The sequence below is a fragment of the Zea mays genome, chromosome 10 (genome assembly GCF_902167145.1).
Source record: "Zea mays cultivar B73 chromosome 10, Zm-B73-REFERENCE-NAM-5.0, whole genome shotgun sequence".
Lineage (NCBI taxonomy): Eukaryota > Viridiplantae > Streptophyta > Magnoliopsida > Poales > Poaceae > Zea > Zea mays.
The window spans coordinates 5,065,414-5,081,853 of NC_050105.1; positions in this window are offsets into that span (position 1 = coordinate 5,065,414).

Here is a 16,440-nt window from a genome sequence, read left to right on the forward strand (position 1 = left end):
CTAACCATGCTTACAGGTTGTCTAAGGCGCTATATGGGCTAAAGCAAGCTCCAAGGGCTTGGTATGAGCGTCTTCGCGACTTCCTCATCGAAAAGGGCTTCAAGATCGGGACCGTCGACACAACTCTCTTCACAAAGAAACATAACGGTGATATTTTCATTTGTCAAGTATATGTTGATGATATAATCTTTGGCTTGACAAATGACTATCATTGCAAGGAATTTGGTGAGTTGATGTCGAAGGAGTTCGAGATGTCAATGATTGGTGAGCTAACATACTTCCTCGGCTTTCAAGTCAAGCAAATGAAAGATGGTAACTTTCTCTCACAAGAGAAGTATACCAAAGACTTGTTGAAAAGGTTCAACATGGAGAAGTGCAAACCAATCAAGACCCCCATGCCTACAAATGGACATCTCGACTTAGATGAGGGAGGTAACCCGGTTAATCAAACTCTCTACCGTTCTATGATTGGTAGTTTATTGTACCTTACCGCATCTAGGCCCGATATTATGTTTAGTGTCTGCATGTGTGCTAGATTCCAATCTAATCCTAAGAAAGCTCATCTTCGCGCTGTTAAGAGAATTCTTAGGTATCTCAGGCACACCACAAGCATTGGTCTGTGGTATCCCAAAGGAGCTACTTTTGATTTAATTGGCTATTCCGATTCGGATTATGCCGGTTGCAAAATTGATAGAAAAAGTACTTCTGGGGGATGCCATCTGTTTGGTAGATCACTAGTTTCATGGACATCCAAAAAGCAAAATAGTGTTGCCTTGTCAACTGCCGAAGCGGAATACATTGCCGCAGGTGCTTGTTGCACACAGATTTTATATATGAAACAAACTCTTCTAGACTATGGCGTAGTTCTAGAAAAGGTACCTTTGTTGTGTGATAATGAGAGTGCTGTTAAAATTGCTAATAATCCTGTACAACACTCTCGCACCAAGCACATTGATATCCGTCATCACTTCCTTAGAGATCATGTTGCTAAAGGAGATATCATTTTAGAAGGAGTAAGGTCGGAAGATCAATTAGCGGATATTTTCGCTAAGCCTCTTGATAAGACCCGCTTTTGCATGTTGAGGAATGAACTAAACATTCTTGAACTCAGAAATTTTATGTAAAATGTCAAATGGAGTTGTCAAGCCTGCATTGCATGTTTAAATTCCTTGTATTGCATCTAGGGCTTGTCTAACTTAGTTAAGGTAACCGCCAACAAAGCGAGTGAAAAAGCTTAACTCGGGTCAAACTTGACAAGTCTTAGTTTTAAGCTTTTAGCACTTAAATTCTTACTTTTTGTGCAATTATTGGTTCTTGAAATATGCATGAGGTACTGCACTTAGGGGGAGTATTCAAAACTCAAATCACTCATGAAAACCCCTAGTGCAAGCCAAAATGCAAATTTCACCATTTGCCTATTTTTTCTAAAAATTATCTAGCCTATGGCAAAATATTTTGAAAAGTATATGAGGGTGCCAATACCTGTCCCAACAAGTGTTATTTTGTGTGATTATAAGTTGGGATTTGGTTTGGTTGGAAGTTAGATAGAAAAATTCAAAATTTTCCAAACTCCCCTCTGTCTGGGCTCACCGGACAGTCCGGTGTGCACCGGACACTGCACTGTGCAATGTCCGGTGCACCGGCAGCCGCGCGCTATAAATCCATTTTTCTGCGCGCTGTCCGGTGGTTCACCGGACAGCTACTGTGCGCTGTCCGGTGTGCACCGGACAGGCACTGTATACTGTCCGGTGCACCCATACTCGGTTTTTTAAAAAAAAACTCTTCTCTGCCCGAGCCGAGCCCAGGCTCACTTCTTCTCCTCTGCCAGCCTCCTCTCTCTGTCTCTAGCGCTTTCTCCCCCATCGCCGGCGACCTTCCCCCTCTCCGGCGACCACCGACTCTACGGCGACCTCGTGCTTCTCTCCTTCCCTCTCTGGTGAGCTTCCTCTGCTCTCTCTTTCCCTCTCTTTCTCTCTGTCAATCCCTGCTGTGTGCACCCCTCACCACCCCATTTTGTGCCCAAAATCAAATTCCTGTGAAATCCAGTGAATCAAAATGGTGGATTGTGTTCCCTTGTGTCCATTGAGTATTCTTGCAGGTTCCCAGCTCCTTCGGGAGGGTTTTCCCACCTCAAATAGTCGTTTCACCGTAAACCTAATTCTCTGCACGCCACGTGCTCGGTGAAATGCCCAAACCAGCCAAAAATGCTCCAATTGAACCCAAATTTTTCAGGCACCTTCACAACACTTCCAGTAACCTACTTGCCAAATTTCACGCCAATCCGAGATTCCAGGCTTAAATTTCACCAAATTTCCCATTTTGAGCGATCGTTTCCGAGCCGAGTACCCAAATCCCTTTTTCTTCGCCTAAATTCAAACCAAGCACACACTTCACTCATATTCACCTATATAAACCTATTCGTGAAGTATCGGCTCAATTCCATATCGTTTCGTGCCTCAATTCGAATTCCAAACCTCCTATGACACTATTTATCCTTCAAACGTCGTTTTCACGTCGTTTGACTTCTCGATCGTCTCGTCTCGTGTTTTCTGTGCCATATCTCTCTGTGTATGTATTTATTCACATTTCATATGCTTATGACTATGTGACTAATACGTGCTCACCTCTTCTGTCATTTCAGTGACCTTGATTGCTCGTGTGCCGTCTCTCGTCCTGCCTGGATCGTCACCTCTCGTGTGAGCTTTCCAGGTAGTCATCTCATCTTTTGCTAATCTATCGGTCATTTTTGCTCTGTGCTTAGTCACTCTCCCTCGTTTGCAGACATCAGTTCAGGATGCCGCGCACGAAGAATGTGTCGGCGCCAGGGGGAGGCGATGATGAGGATCCTCGTCGTCCCTTCAGGCAGGTCAAGGGCAAGACTGTTTACTTGGAGCAGCAGGAAGGCCGCAAGAAGAGGCGTACGGACAGAGCGGCCCGTGCAGCGGCAGCAGCTGCAGCGGCCGCTGCGCAGGCTGAGCTTGGAGATCAGCCGCAGACTCCATCAGACCAGATCGCATACCGTGTTCGTCGTCTCGCCTCCCGGCGCTCCTCCACTCACACCTCTGCTTCCACTCCGCCACCCACTCTGCCTGCTCCCGTCACTCCTATTGCTCCATCCACCACCACAGCTATACCCACTACCTCCTCTACGCCAGCTTCCACTGCTCCTCCTCCTCCCGCTCCCGCTTCAGCTCCTCCTGTCCCTCCACCTCGATTCCGGGAGGGCGATGAGACTGAGGTTCGTCCTCTGGTTTCGGATCCTCGTCTGTTTGACCTTCAGCGTGCTACAGCGGCACGGGTACGTAGGTTCAGATACGTACCCGTGGAGTCTTGGCTACCAGCTTAGAGAGACCCTGCTGCAGGTGATCTTTTCAGCACACGTACTCAGGAGTCGTTTTTCAGAGCTCAGATGTCTGCTCAGATAGCTCTGCGAGTGCACCGGCTTTTGGATCTTCCAGCCTTTCTGCTTGCAGCCGGTGCTGACTCTGAGGCGCACCTCACCTATCTGCCTGGCCTTCAGACCCTTTTGACTACCAGCGGCAGGTATGTTGAGGAGTGGGTACGAGTCTTCTACGCCTCTGTTTGGATTGACCCGGATCATCACTGGATGAGGTTTCGCTTTGAGCGCGAGGATGTCACTATTACTGCCAGTCAGATCCGCCAGCTTTTTGGATTTCCCGAGTCGACGACTCGTCTTCACAGCCTTTGCTACGGCACTTCTGACCCTCCTCGTCGCCCTCACGGCGGTGTGGCTCCGGGTACAGCTCACGTCGCGGCTCTGTTCCGCCCGCCCTTCACAGATGGGTCGCGACGTTCACCGACAGATTTTACTACAACAACAAAGTACTTATATGAGCTCATCAGACGGACTCTTCTGCCGAGGATGGGATACAGGGAGGCTACCACTCATATTCAGCTTTGGCTCCTTGGTGCCCTAGTCTCCCACTCTGAGTTTGACGTTGTGGACTTCCTGATTTGTGAGATCGAGGACACCGTTTCGGATGGGATTCGTGCTCGTCGGCAGTTGCCCTATGCTCACTACTTGTGCCACATCTTTGCGCAGCTGATTTAGCCCCCTCGATTTCAGAGCACCCTTGAGGCCTCACGCCTCGTTTTTGGATCCTACCGTCCCGCGCCTGAGATTCCTGTGCCAGCTTCTGCTCATGTTTTTGACTCTCAGGCCGAGGATGCAGCTCTTCGACAGTTTGACACTCAGGGTACAGCAGCTGATGATGATGATGATGATGATGATGATGATGATTTTGGGGTTCCTCCTCCGCCTCCGCCTCCTATGCCTCCACGCTCACATGATCATGAGGCTGGGAGTTCTCGTGCTGCCCCTGCTACTCCTCAGGCTATGGACCTTGCTCTTGCTTCAATTCTCTAGACTCTCACTCAGCAGCAGGCTCACCTGGCAGCCGAGCAGGCCCGGTTATCCGAGAGGATGCTCTCGATGTTTCAGAACATGCAGGACAGGCAGGATGCGCTTCAGCAGCAGCTACTTCAGGATCGGGCTGAGAGTAGGGCATTCATGGCTCTCATGCTACAGCAGTCTGGTGTCTCAGTTCCTCCGGTTCTGTCTGCTCCACCTCCTCCGCTTCACGCTCCTGTGGTGCCATCGATTTTGTCAGGACCCCCTATTGGTACCTCTCCGCTCCGGCCGGTCACTTTGGCGTTCACCTCTCCGGCTCTCAGCTCTGTCTGCCCGCAGCCGCCAGTGCCACCAGCCTCTACTGTTACCACTACTGCTGTGGCAGTATCTGTGACCGCTTCTCTTCCGGTAGCTCCTGCAGCGCGGCCTCAGTCCGAGTCAGTACCAGCTCCAGCTTCTATCGCAGATCCTGGATCCGAGACTGACTCTGACCCTCCGCCGGCGTTCGCTCTGCTGCCTCGACCGCGACCGGATGCGCCCCCGCCGCCTCCTCCTGCTTCAGATGTTTAGGTTCAGGTCCCTTTTGGTGTTTGACGCCAAAGGGGGAGAGATATGAGTTGTGAGAGCTAGGGGGAGTTAGAAAGTTAGTAGAGTCATTTTGATGTAATATATGTGCTTGCTACTCTCTGTACTAGCTTAATGTTTTTGGCTCACAAACTCGACATATACTCTCGTTGCTTATGATTGATTGTGTGTATTATGTTTTCACCTTATATTTTATCACCAGTCTTCTAGCTCATGTTTCATTGATTTAACTTCACTTTTATATGAACAAGAATCTTATGATGTGTATGCGCTCACTCTTATTATTATGGTACACGTTCTTTCTGTCAAAGATTACTGAGTATAACTAACCATTCTTTCTATTGACAGAAACTTCAAAACAAACTACTCTCACAAAACTTGTAGGGTTGTCATCAATCACCAAAAAGGGGGAGATTGAAAGCATCTAGGCCCCTGGTTGGTTTTAGTGATTAATGACAACGTAATATTATATGTGACTAACGTGTGTTTTGCAGAGACAAATGGTAAGTTAGGTCGCATGACAGGTAGAAGTACTACAACGGTAAAAACAATCCCGGAGATAAGAACTCAAAGCGACGGCTAAAACGACGAAACAAAAGGTGAAGGTCTACGGAGTCCGAGTGTCAAGGAGATGTGGACACTCGCGATTTAGTTAGGTCTTTTATTCTCTTTTAGCCGTACTATAAAGAGGGGTTGTCGATGAGTAGTTTGACCAAGAGAGTTCTAGTGTAGTGTTGGTGCACAATCACACTCATATACAATGCTAGGTGTCACCCTAGAACTCACACACAAGTTAGAGCGAAAACCGATTTGAAAATCAGCTGAAAAACAAGAGTTAGGGTTTCTGGCCCTGGGGCACCGGGCTGTCCGGTGTGCACCGGACTGTCCGGTGCACCCTCTGCCAGGTGGGGCCAGGCTGGTCCGCGGCAGAGGCTTTCCCTCCGCAGAAACCCGAGAGCGCAGGTTTTGAGAGTTGAATTTTAGTGGCGCACCGGACATCGCACCGGACTGTCCGGTGTGCCATGAGTCCAACGGCTAGCTGCCAGAACTAGCCGTTGGAAACGACCGTTGGCGCACCGGTGGCGCACCGGACTGTCCGGTGCGCCATTGCGCAGTGAGATGCCTGTAACGGCTAGTTGGTGGGTGAGGGCTATTTATACCCCTTCCACCCACCATATTCAATGTCTTGCACTCCACATTTATTTCAGCACATTGCTAGAGCATTGCAAGCACCAAAAGCCTAGTGAGGAGATTAGAGAATCATAATCCGCGTTTGTTCCTCATTAGCGCTAGTGAGAGCCACCTAGAGCACACACCACTTGCATTAGGCTTCTCTTGGTCAAGCGAAAGTCTACGGCTTGTTACTCTTGGTGATCGGCATCACCTAGACGGCTTGGTGGCGTTGGGAGCTTGGTGATCACCGTGAAGATCTTGTTGGTGACCCGACTCAAGTTTGTAAGCGGTCTCGAGGGATCCACCGCGCCGGAGTGGCAAAGGATCATCTCGTAGTGAGCACTTGGTTCTTGCGAGGACCAAGGGGGAGCGATACCCTTGCGCGGGTGCTCCAACGAGGACTAGTGGAGAGTGCCGACTCTTCGATACCTCGGGAAAAATTGGAGGAGTCTTCTAAACTTTGCTTTACATTCCGCACTTAATTCAAGCAATTTACATTGTGTATTTGTTTAGCAAGTATTTGAAGTATTATCTTAGCTTGGTTGCATTTCTAGTATTATATTCTTAGTGCTAGTTGTTGGGGTGAAGTTGGGCTCTTGCTTAGCTCTTGCTTAGGTTTTAATTAGTGTTGATTTTTAGAAAAGCCCAATTCACCCCCCCTCTTAGACATCGTGATCCTTTCAGCCACCCCCGGCGAGCCCGCCCCGGCTCGGCCGTCCCCGCCGCGCCCGCGCCCGGTTCGGCCGCGCCCGCCTCGGCCCCGTGCCGTCCCGGCCCCGGCCGTGCCCCCGCCCCGCTCGTGCTTCGTCCCGCCCGTGCGCCGTGCTCGTCCGCCCACCCCGGCGTGCCTTGCTCACGTCGTGACGGCCCCGGCGCGGCCTCGAGCTTGGCCCAGCGTGCCTTTAGCGCGCGGCTTTGAGCTCGGCTAGCGCTCGGCCCCGACGTGCGCACGACTAGTTCGTGGCGTGTGCGTGCGGCCTCGCGCGCGTGCTCGCGTAGTGCGCAGTGCCTCGGCACGACCCGTCGTGCCCCCGTCTACCCCCCCCCCGTGTCCTATACGCGCTAATCATGTGTTTATATTAATAAGATAGGAGTCTCAATTTGGAAATTGGTTACGTTAGTTAATTTGTATAACTAATCATCTATCTCATTCAATGTTAATCTACTAAAAGTGGTCACGTTTACATTAGTGCATGTAACTAATTCTTTTGTTAGAACCAATATATTGGAACTAAAGCACGTAGCGTTTAGTTATTTGTTTACCCGTAGTGCGTCTCGGGCATAAGCTTTAACTCTCGCGAGACCTTTCCCCGCCTCTTTCTAACCATGGTAAATTCATTATTGTATGTGATATTCTATGCATGTTTAATCTACTCGTTCTCTTGTATGGTGTATTTTTGGTTTCCTAATTTCAATGGATGGATGTATGTATGTGTGCACTCGCATAGAGAACGATCCGGTTGAAGAGCCCGAGGAACTCGCAGGAGAAGCCCCTGAGCAGCAGTCGGTGGGTGGAGACAAGTGTCCCTTGACCTATCTCTGTCCTATTCATTATTTAATTCACCTCCCGCTTTACACATTTATGCCTAAGGATTGACTAGCTTTTGTTATCCATATCCTTGTTTACCTATGTGGGTTGGATTATTATTGTTTAGCTTTGTGCTATTGCTCAAACTCTAATCAATGAACATGATGAGATTATCTATGATACGCTGTTTTCCCTTCTCTTATTATGATGTTGTACTTGTGGCCTTAAGGGGGCTCGAGCGGTTTCTCGAGTGCCTCTCCGTAAGGACCTGTTCTATGGATGACCGCCCGGGAAAACAGTGCAACCATGAGGGTGGAATGGGATGCCCTTAGCTGAATAATCAGAGGATCCGGGGTGTAGATCACTTAGCCGTCGTGCCGTCAATGGGGCTCGGTGTATGCGGCTCGCTCTGCCAAGTTTGGGTTCGCCCCTTGGGGAGGAGTGTGGTGCATTTAGGAAACCTAATGGGTGGCTACAGCCCCGGGGAATCTTTGTAAAGGCTACGTAGTGATGCCCTGCTGGGTCACCTCGGTAGTGATCAATGGAGAGTCATGATCTCTGGGCTGAAAGGGAATCACGGCTTGTGGGTAAAGTGCACAACCTCTGCAGAGTGTTTGAAAACTGATATATCAGCCATGCTCGCGGTTATGAGCGGCCAAGGGAGCTCCAGTGATTAGTGGTATTTGATCAGAGACATTATGGTACAGATGGTTATGAGATCGATGGTTTTGGTTATGAATATGGTGCTGGTAAGTGGTATTCTTTCCGTTTGGAAAGGGTACATCGTGCTAATAACTCGGGTTAATGCTAAAACGTGGCTTTCTATTAGTAAATAATAATCTGACCAACTAAAAGCAACTGCTTGACTTACCCCCACATAAAGCTAGTCCACTACAGCCAAACAGGATACTTGCTGAGTATGTTGATGTGTACTCACCCTTGCTCTACACACCAAACCCCCCCATCCCAGGTTGTCAGCATTGCAACCACTGCTCAGGCGAAGATGAAGCTGTGGAAGGAGACTTCCAGGAGTTCCAAGACTACGACGAGTTCTAGGCGTGGGTTAGCGGCAACCCCTAGTCGGCTGCCTGTGAAGGCCGCGGTTATCTACGTTTCTTTTCCGCACTTTGATTTATTGTAAGGGCTATATGGACGTCTCAGACGTATGATGTAATCAACTATTATTTCCCTTTTAATACTATTTTGAGCACTGTGTGATGATGTCCATGTTATGTAACTGCTGTGTACGTGAATAACTGATCCTGGCACGTACATGGTTCGCATTCGGTTTGCCTTCTAAAACCGGGTGTGACAATTCGCTTGTCGGACACTTGGTCGTTCACCCCGCCTCGCAGACTTGCTCGGCAGATACTTGGCCATTTGCCCCCGCCTCGCAGACTAACTCGGCGGGGACTTAGTTGTCCGTCTCACCTCGCAAACTCGCTCGGCGAGGACTTGGTTGTTCGTCCCGCCTCCTAGACTTGCTCGATGGGGGACTTAGTCGATAAATGGGCCAGAGAGAGGCTTATGGACCTCGCCTTGGATACCCCATTCTTGGGTACTCGACAGCAGCCCCTAAGCCTTCGCGCGACTCCTTGGAGTTGAGCAGAGGCTTTCCTGCCGGGGATTGCAGGCCCAGAGTGCGAGCAAGTGCATCGGTATGATGTAGCCCCTAAGCCCTCGAGTAATCTGTGAGGATTGCTTGGAGGTTTACTTAGTTCCTAACGAGGCCATGGACCTGCCTTTTGCCGACCTTCTTGCCATGTCAGATACGCTTTCATTTTGTGCCTTGGTTTTCGATCCGGCCCTTTGGGTTGGTCACCGAAGCAGGGTGCTGCCTTGGTCCCGTACATTGTTTCCTATGGGCAGTGACCGCGCTCTAGCATAGTCTCCAGGGGCAAACCCGTACGAAGTTGCCTCAGAGACGGTTCCACCGAAGCGTGGCTTGAATGCGCGCAAGCGCATCAGCATGATGTAGCCCTGAGCCCTTGAGCAATATGTGTGGATTGCTTGGGGTTACTTTTTCCTAGGTGAAGATCAAGACTTTCCTTTTGTCCTTTCTTGACCTGGCCCTTCGACTTGGTCATTTGCGCCTGTCGGTTCTTTGTTGTGCACGGTTTTCGGGCCCCTCTAAGGAGAGGGTCGCCTTACCCGACCTAGTCGGCGTGAGGGAAGGGGTCATCGAGCTACGAATGGGTTATACAAGTGAGATTTGACCGCTCCTTTATAGGGTTTGGTCCCGACGAGCGGTCCCACTAGGGGGCTCGACCCTCTAGGGGCATCTCATTTAGTCTTTCCTTATTCTATCCCGTATCGACCCTCCGGCCAGTCTAGCCAACCGGAGGTGGGTCCCATGGCCACCCTGTTAGCCGGGTTGCCATAGGAGAATTGAGCTACGACCTTGGACGTGGGACCGAGCAAATGACCTATGGACCGGTCATAAGACTTGCGACTCGCTGGGAGCTTGCTCGGCCCACCCCTCACTCTACGTGGGGAGGTGGAGTGAATTATGGTTTTTACCTGGTGTGAGGTAGTTGTGGCTGCACGGTAGAAACAGGATCATCATGGCTCCGTCCGGCGTGGGCGGCTCGATGGGACACGAAACGACCTGCTCGCCTTATCGCGTGTGGGTGGCGTGATGGTGTGGTTAACCACTGCCGACACCTTTTCTCCCCACGTGTTCCCCGGCGCGGCCCCTACAAAACATACATGCGTACAGTCTCCCTCACAGCGCCTTAGGTAGGGGAAATACTGATGAGGCGGATCCCCCTATGTGGTCTGTGGAGCCCATCCTCTAGGCGCTGCTTCGGGTGCCCGTTTGTGTGCACAAAAAGGATATTGAGGCATTTGGAGTCAGTTCTGCTCACCGTGCCTTCTCGCCCATGTGTCTGTTGTCTCCTTGTTTTAGCTCCTGCGTTCTTGCGTCTGTCCTAGTAGCTTTGTGGCTATGACATCGTTCCCCGCCTACTCAATCCGATGTAGTTGCCTCCTTGAACTTGAGGGGAAAGGTTTCCTTCCCCCAAGGAGGTCTCTCGGTGGAGATTGGAGAAGGAAGGTGATGTGCCTGAAAGGGAATTAGGCTTACACCTATTTTCCTAATTAATTTTGGTGGTTGAATTGCCCAACACAAATAATTGGACTAACTAGTTTGCTCTAGTGTATAAGTTATACAGGTGCCAAAGGTTCACACTTAGCCAATAAAAAGACCAAGAATTGGGTTCAACAAAGGGAGCAAGGGTAAACCGAAGGCAGCCCTGGTCTGGCGCACCGGACTGTCCGGTGCACCAGGGGACTTCAAGCCAAACTCTTCACCTTCGGGAAAATCCAGAGGCACTCCGCTATAATTCACCGGACTGTCCGGTGTACACCGGACAGTGTCCGGTGCTCCAAGGAAGAGCGTCTCTGGAACTCGCTAGCTTTGGAAAATTCGCTCCGCTATAATTCACCGGACATGTCCGGTGAGCCAGCGGAGCAACGGCTACTTCGCGCCAACGGTCACCTGCAGAGTCATTTAATGCGCGCCAGAGCGCGCAGAAGTCAGGCACGCGCGAAGTGGGGCACCGGACACTCTATAGTTCATGTCTGGTGTGCCACCGGACATCCAGGCGGGCCCAGCAGTCAGAGCTCCAACGGTCAGAACCCAACGACCTGGTGACGTGGCTGGCGCACCGGACAGTGTCCGGTGGCGCACCGGAGTGTCCGGTGCGCCATGCGACAGCAGCCTCCACCAAACGGCTAGTTTGGTGGTTGGGGTTATAAATACCCCCAACCACCCCACATTCAAGTCATCCAAGTTTTCAACCTTCCAACCACTTACAAGAGCTAGGCATTCAATACAAGACACACCCAAGTGATCAAATCCTCTCCCAATTCCACAAAAGCATTAGTGACTAGTGAGAGTGATTTGTCGCGTTCTTTTGAGCTCTTGCGCTTGGATCGCTTTCTTCTTTCTCATTCTTTCTTGTGATCAATACTCAATTGTAACCAAGGCAAGAGACACCAATTGTGTGGTGGTCCTTGCGGGGAAGTTTTGTTCTCGATTGATTTGAGAAGAGAAAGCTCACTCGGTCCGAGGGACCGTTTGAGAGAGGGAAGGGGTTGAAAAAGACCCGGCCTTTGTGGCCTCCTCAACGGGGAGTAGGTTTGCAAGAACCGAACCTCGTTAAAACAAATCCTTGTGTCTCACTTTCTTATTCGCTTGCGATTTGTTTTTACGCCCTCTCTCGGACTCGGTTATATTTCTAACGCTAACCCGGCTTGTAGTTGTGATTAACTTTGTAAATTTCAGTTTCGCCCTATTCACCCCCCCCTCTAGGCGACTTTCAATTGGTATCAGAGCCCGGTGCTTCATTAGAGCCTAACCGCTCGAAGTGATGTCGGGAGAACACGCCAAGAAGGAGATGGAGACCGGCGATAAGCCCACTACAAGCCACGGGAAGGCTTCATCGGAAGAGTCCCGCAAAAAGGAAAAAGGGAAGGAGAAGAAAGCTTCTTCTCACAAGTCGCATCGGAGTGGCGACAAGAAAAATAAGATGAGGAAGGTGGTCTACTACGAGACCGATACTTCATCACCTTCCACCTCCAGCTCCGACGCGCCCTCCGTAACTTCTAAGCGCCATGAGCGCAAGAAGTTTAGTAAGATTCCCTTACACTACCCTCGCACCTCTAGACATACTCCATTACTTTCCGTTCCATTAGGCAAACCGCCAACCTTTGACGGTGAAGATTATGCTAGGTGGAGTGATTTAATGAAATTTCATCTAACCTCACTCCACAAAAGTATATGGAATGTTGTTGAGTTTGGAGCACAGGTACCATCCGTAGGGGGTGAGGATTATGATGAGGACGAGGTGGCCCAAATCGAGCACTTCAATTCCCAAGCCACAACAATACTCCTTGCCTCTCTAAGTAGGGAGGAGTACAACAAGGTGCAAGGATTAAAGAGCGCCAAGGAAGTTTGGGACGTGCTCAAAACCGCGCACGAGGGTGATGAACTCACCAAGATCACCAAGCGGGAAACGATCGAGGGGGAGCTCGGTCGCTTCCGTCTTCGCCAAGGGGAGGAGCCACAAGACATGTACAACCGGCTCAAAACCTTGGTGAATCAAGTGCGCAACCTCGGGAGCAAAAAGTGGGATGACCACGAGGTGGTTAAGGTTATTTTAAGATCACTTATTTTCCTTAACCCTACTCAAGTACAATTAATTCGTGGCAATCCAAGATATACACTAATGACTCCCGAGGAAGTAATCGAGAATTTTGTGAGCTTTGAATTTATGATCAAGGGCTCATGGAAGATCAACGAGCTTGACGGTCTCTCCACGTCCGAAGCTCAACCGGTCGCATTTAGCGACGGAGGAGAAGAAAGAGGAGTCTACACCAAGTAGACAACCAATCGACGCCTCCAAGCTCGACAATGAGGAAATGGCGCTCGTCATCAAGAGCTTCCGCCAAATCCTCAAACAAAGGAGGGGGAAGGACTACAAACCCCGCTCCAAGAAAGTGTGCTACAAATGTGGTAAGCCCGGTCATTTTATTGCAAAATGTCCTATATCTAGTGACAGTGACAGGGGCGACGACAAGAAGGGGAGAAGAAAGGAGAAGAAGAGGTACTACAAGAAGAAGGGCGGCGATGCCCATGTTTGTCGAGAGTGGGACTCCGACGAAAGCTCTAGCGACTCCTCCGACGACGAGGATGCCGCCAACATCGCCGTCACCAAGGGCCTTCTCTTCCCCAACATCGGCCACAAGTGCCTCATGGCAAAGGACGACAAAAAGAAGAAGGTTAAATCTAAATCCTCCACTAGATATGAGTCTTCTAGCGATGATAATGCTAATGATGAGGAAGATAATTTACGTACTCTTTTTGCCAACTTAAACATGCAACAAAAAGAGAAATTAAATGAATTGATTAGTGCTATCCATGAGAAGGATGATCTCTTGGACTCCCAAGAGGACTTCCTTATAAAAGAAAACAAGAAGCATGTTAAAGTAAAAAATGCTTATGCTCTAGAAGTTGAAAAGTGCGAAAAATTATCTAGTGAGCTAAGCACTTGCCATGAGACTATAGACAACCTTAGAAATGAGAATGCTAATTTGTTAGCTAAGGTTGATTCTATTGCTTGTAATGTTTCAATTCCCAATCTTAGAAATGATAATGATGATTTGCCTGCTAAGATTGAAGAATTAAACATGTCTCTTGCTAGCCTTAGGATTGAAAATGAAAAATTGCTTGCTAAGGCTAAAGAATTAGATGATTGCAATGCTACAATTTCCGACCTTAGAACTAAAAATGATATATTGCATGCTAAGGTTGTAGAATTGAAATCTTGCAAACCCTCTACATCTACCGTCGAGCACACTTCTATTTGTACTAGATGTAGAGATGTTGATATTAATGCTATACATGATCACATGGCTTTAATTAAACAACAAAATGATCATATAGCAAAATTAGACGCTAAAATTGCCGAGCATGACTTAGAGAATGAAAAATTTAAATTTGCTAGAAGCATGCTCTATAGAGGGAGACACCCTGGCATTAAGGATGGCATTAGCTTCCAACAGGGAGGCAATGTCAAACTTAATGCCCCTCCTAAGAAATTGTCTAATTTTGTTAAGGGTAAGGCTCCCATGCCTCAGGATAACGAGGGTTACATTTTGTACCCTGCCGGCTATCCTGAGAGCAAAATTAGGAGAATTCATTCTAGGAAATCTCACTCTGGCCCTAATCATGCTTTTATGTATAAGAGTGATACATCTAGTTCTAGGCAACCAAACCATGCTAAGTTGCCTAAGAAGAAAACTCCTAGTGCATCAAATGACCATGACATTTCATTTAAAACTTTTGATGCATCTTAGGTTTTAACTAACAAATCCGGCAAGGTAGTTGCCAAATATGTTGGGGGCAAGCACAAGGGGTCAAAGACTTGTGTTTGGGTACCCAAAGTTCTTGTTTCTAATGCCAAAGGACCCAAAACCATTTGGGTACCTAAAGTCAAGAACTAAACATGTTTTGTAGGTTTATGCATCCGGGGGCTCAAGCTGGGTAATCGACAGCGGGTGCACAAACCACATGACAGGGGAGAAGATGTTCTCCTCCTACGAGAAAAACCAAGATCCCCAACGAGCTATCACATTCGGGGATGGAAATCAAGGTTTGGTTAAAGGATTGGGTAAAATTGCTATATCACCTGACCATTCTATTTCCAATGTTTTTCTTGTAGATTCATTAGATTACAATTTGCTTTCCGTTTCTCAATTATGCAAAATGGGCTACAACTGTTTATTCACTGATGTAGGTGTCACTGTCTTTAGAAGAAGTGATGATTCAATAGCATTTAAGGGAGTGTTAGAGGGTCAGCTATACTTAGTGAATTTTGATAGAGCTGAACTCGACACTTGCTTAATTGCTAAGACTAACATGGGCTGGCTCTGGCATCGCCGACTAGCACACGTTGGGATGAAGAATCTTCATAAGCTTCTAAAGGGAGAGCACATTTTAGGATTAACCAATGTTCATTTTGAGAAAGACAGGATTTGTAGCGCATGCCAAGCAGGGAAGCAAGTTGGTGCTCATCATCCACACAAGAACATCATGACGACTGACAGGCCATTGGAGCTCCTACACATGGATCTATTCGGCCCGATCGCTTACATAAGCATCGGCGGGAGTAAGTACTGTCTAGTTATTGTGGATGATTATTCTCGCTTCACTCGGGTATTCTTTTTACAGGAAAAATCTCATACCCAAGAGACCTTAAAGGGATTCTTGAGAAGGGCTCAAAATGAGTTCGGCTTAAGGATCAAGAAAATTAGAAGCGACAACGAGACGGAGTTCAAGAACTCACAAATCGAAGGCTTCCTTGAGGAGGAGGGCATCAAGCATGAGTTCTCTTCTCCCTACACTCCACAATAAAATGGTGTAGTGGAGAGGAAGAATAGAACTCTATTGGACATGGCAAGAACCATGCTTGATGAGTACAAGACTTCAGATCGGTTTTGGGCCGAGGCGGTCAACACCGCTTGCTACGCTATCAACCGATTATATCTACACCGAATCCTCAAGAAGACATCATACGAACTCCTAACCGGTAAAAAGCCCAATATTTCATATTTTAGAGTCTTTGGTAGCAAATGCTTTATACTTGTTAAAAGAGGTAGAAAATCTAAATTTGCTCCTAAGACTGTAGAAGGCTTTTTACTAGGATATGATTCAAACACAAGGGCATATAGAGTCTTTAACAAGTCCTCGGGACAAGTTAAAGTTTCTTGTGACGTTGTGTTTGATGAGACTAACGGCTCTCAAGTAGAGCAAGTTGATCTTGATGAGATAGGTGATGAAGAGGCTTCGTGCATCGCGCTAAGGAACATGTCCATTGGGGATGTGTGTCTTAAGGAATTCGGAGAGCCTCCAAGTGCACAAGATCAACCATCCTCCTCCACGCAAGCATCTCCACCAACTCAAAATGAGGATGAGGCTCAACTTGATGAAGGAGAAGATCAAGCAAATGAGCCACCTCAAGATGACGACAATGATCAAGGGGGAGATGCAAATGATCAAGACAAGGAGGATGAAGAACCTAGGCCGCCACACCCAAGAGTCCACCAAGCAGTCCAACGAGATCACCCCGTCGACACCATCCTCGGCGATATTCATAAGGGGGTAACCACTAGATCTCGTGTTGCACATTTTTGTGAGCATTACTCTTTTGTTTCCTCTATTGAGCCACACAGGGTAGAGGAAGCACTTCAAGATTCGGATTGGGTGGTGGCGATGCAA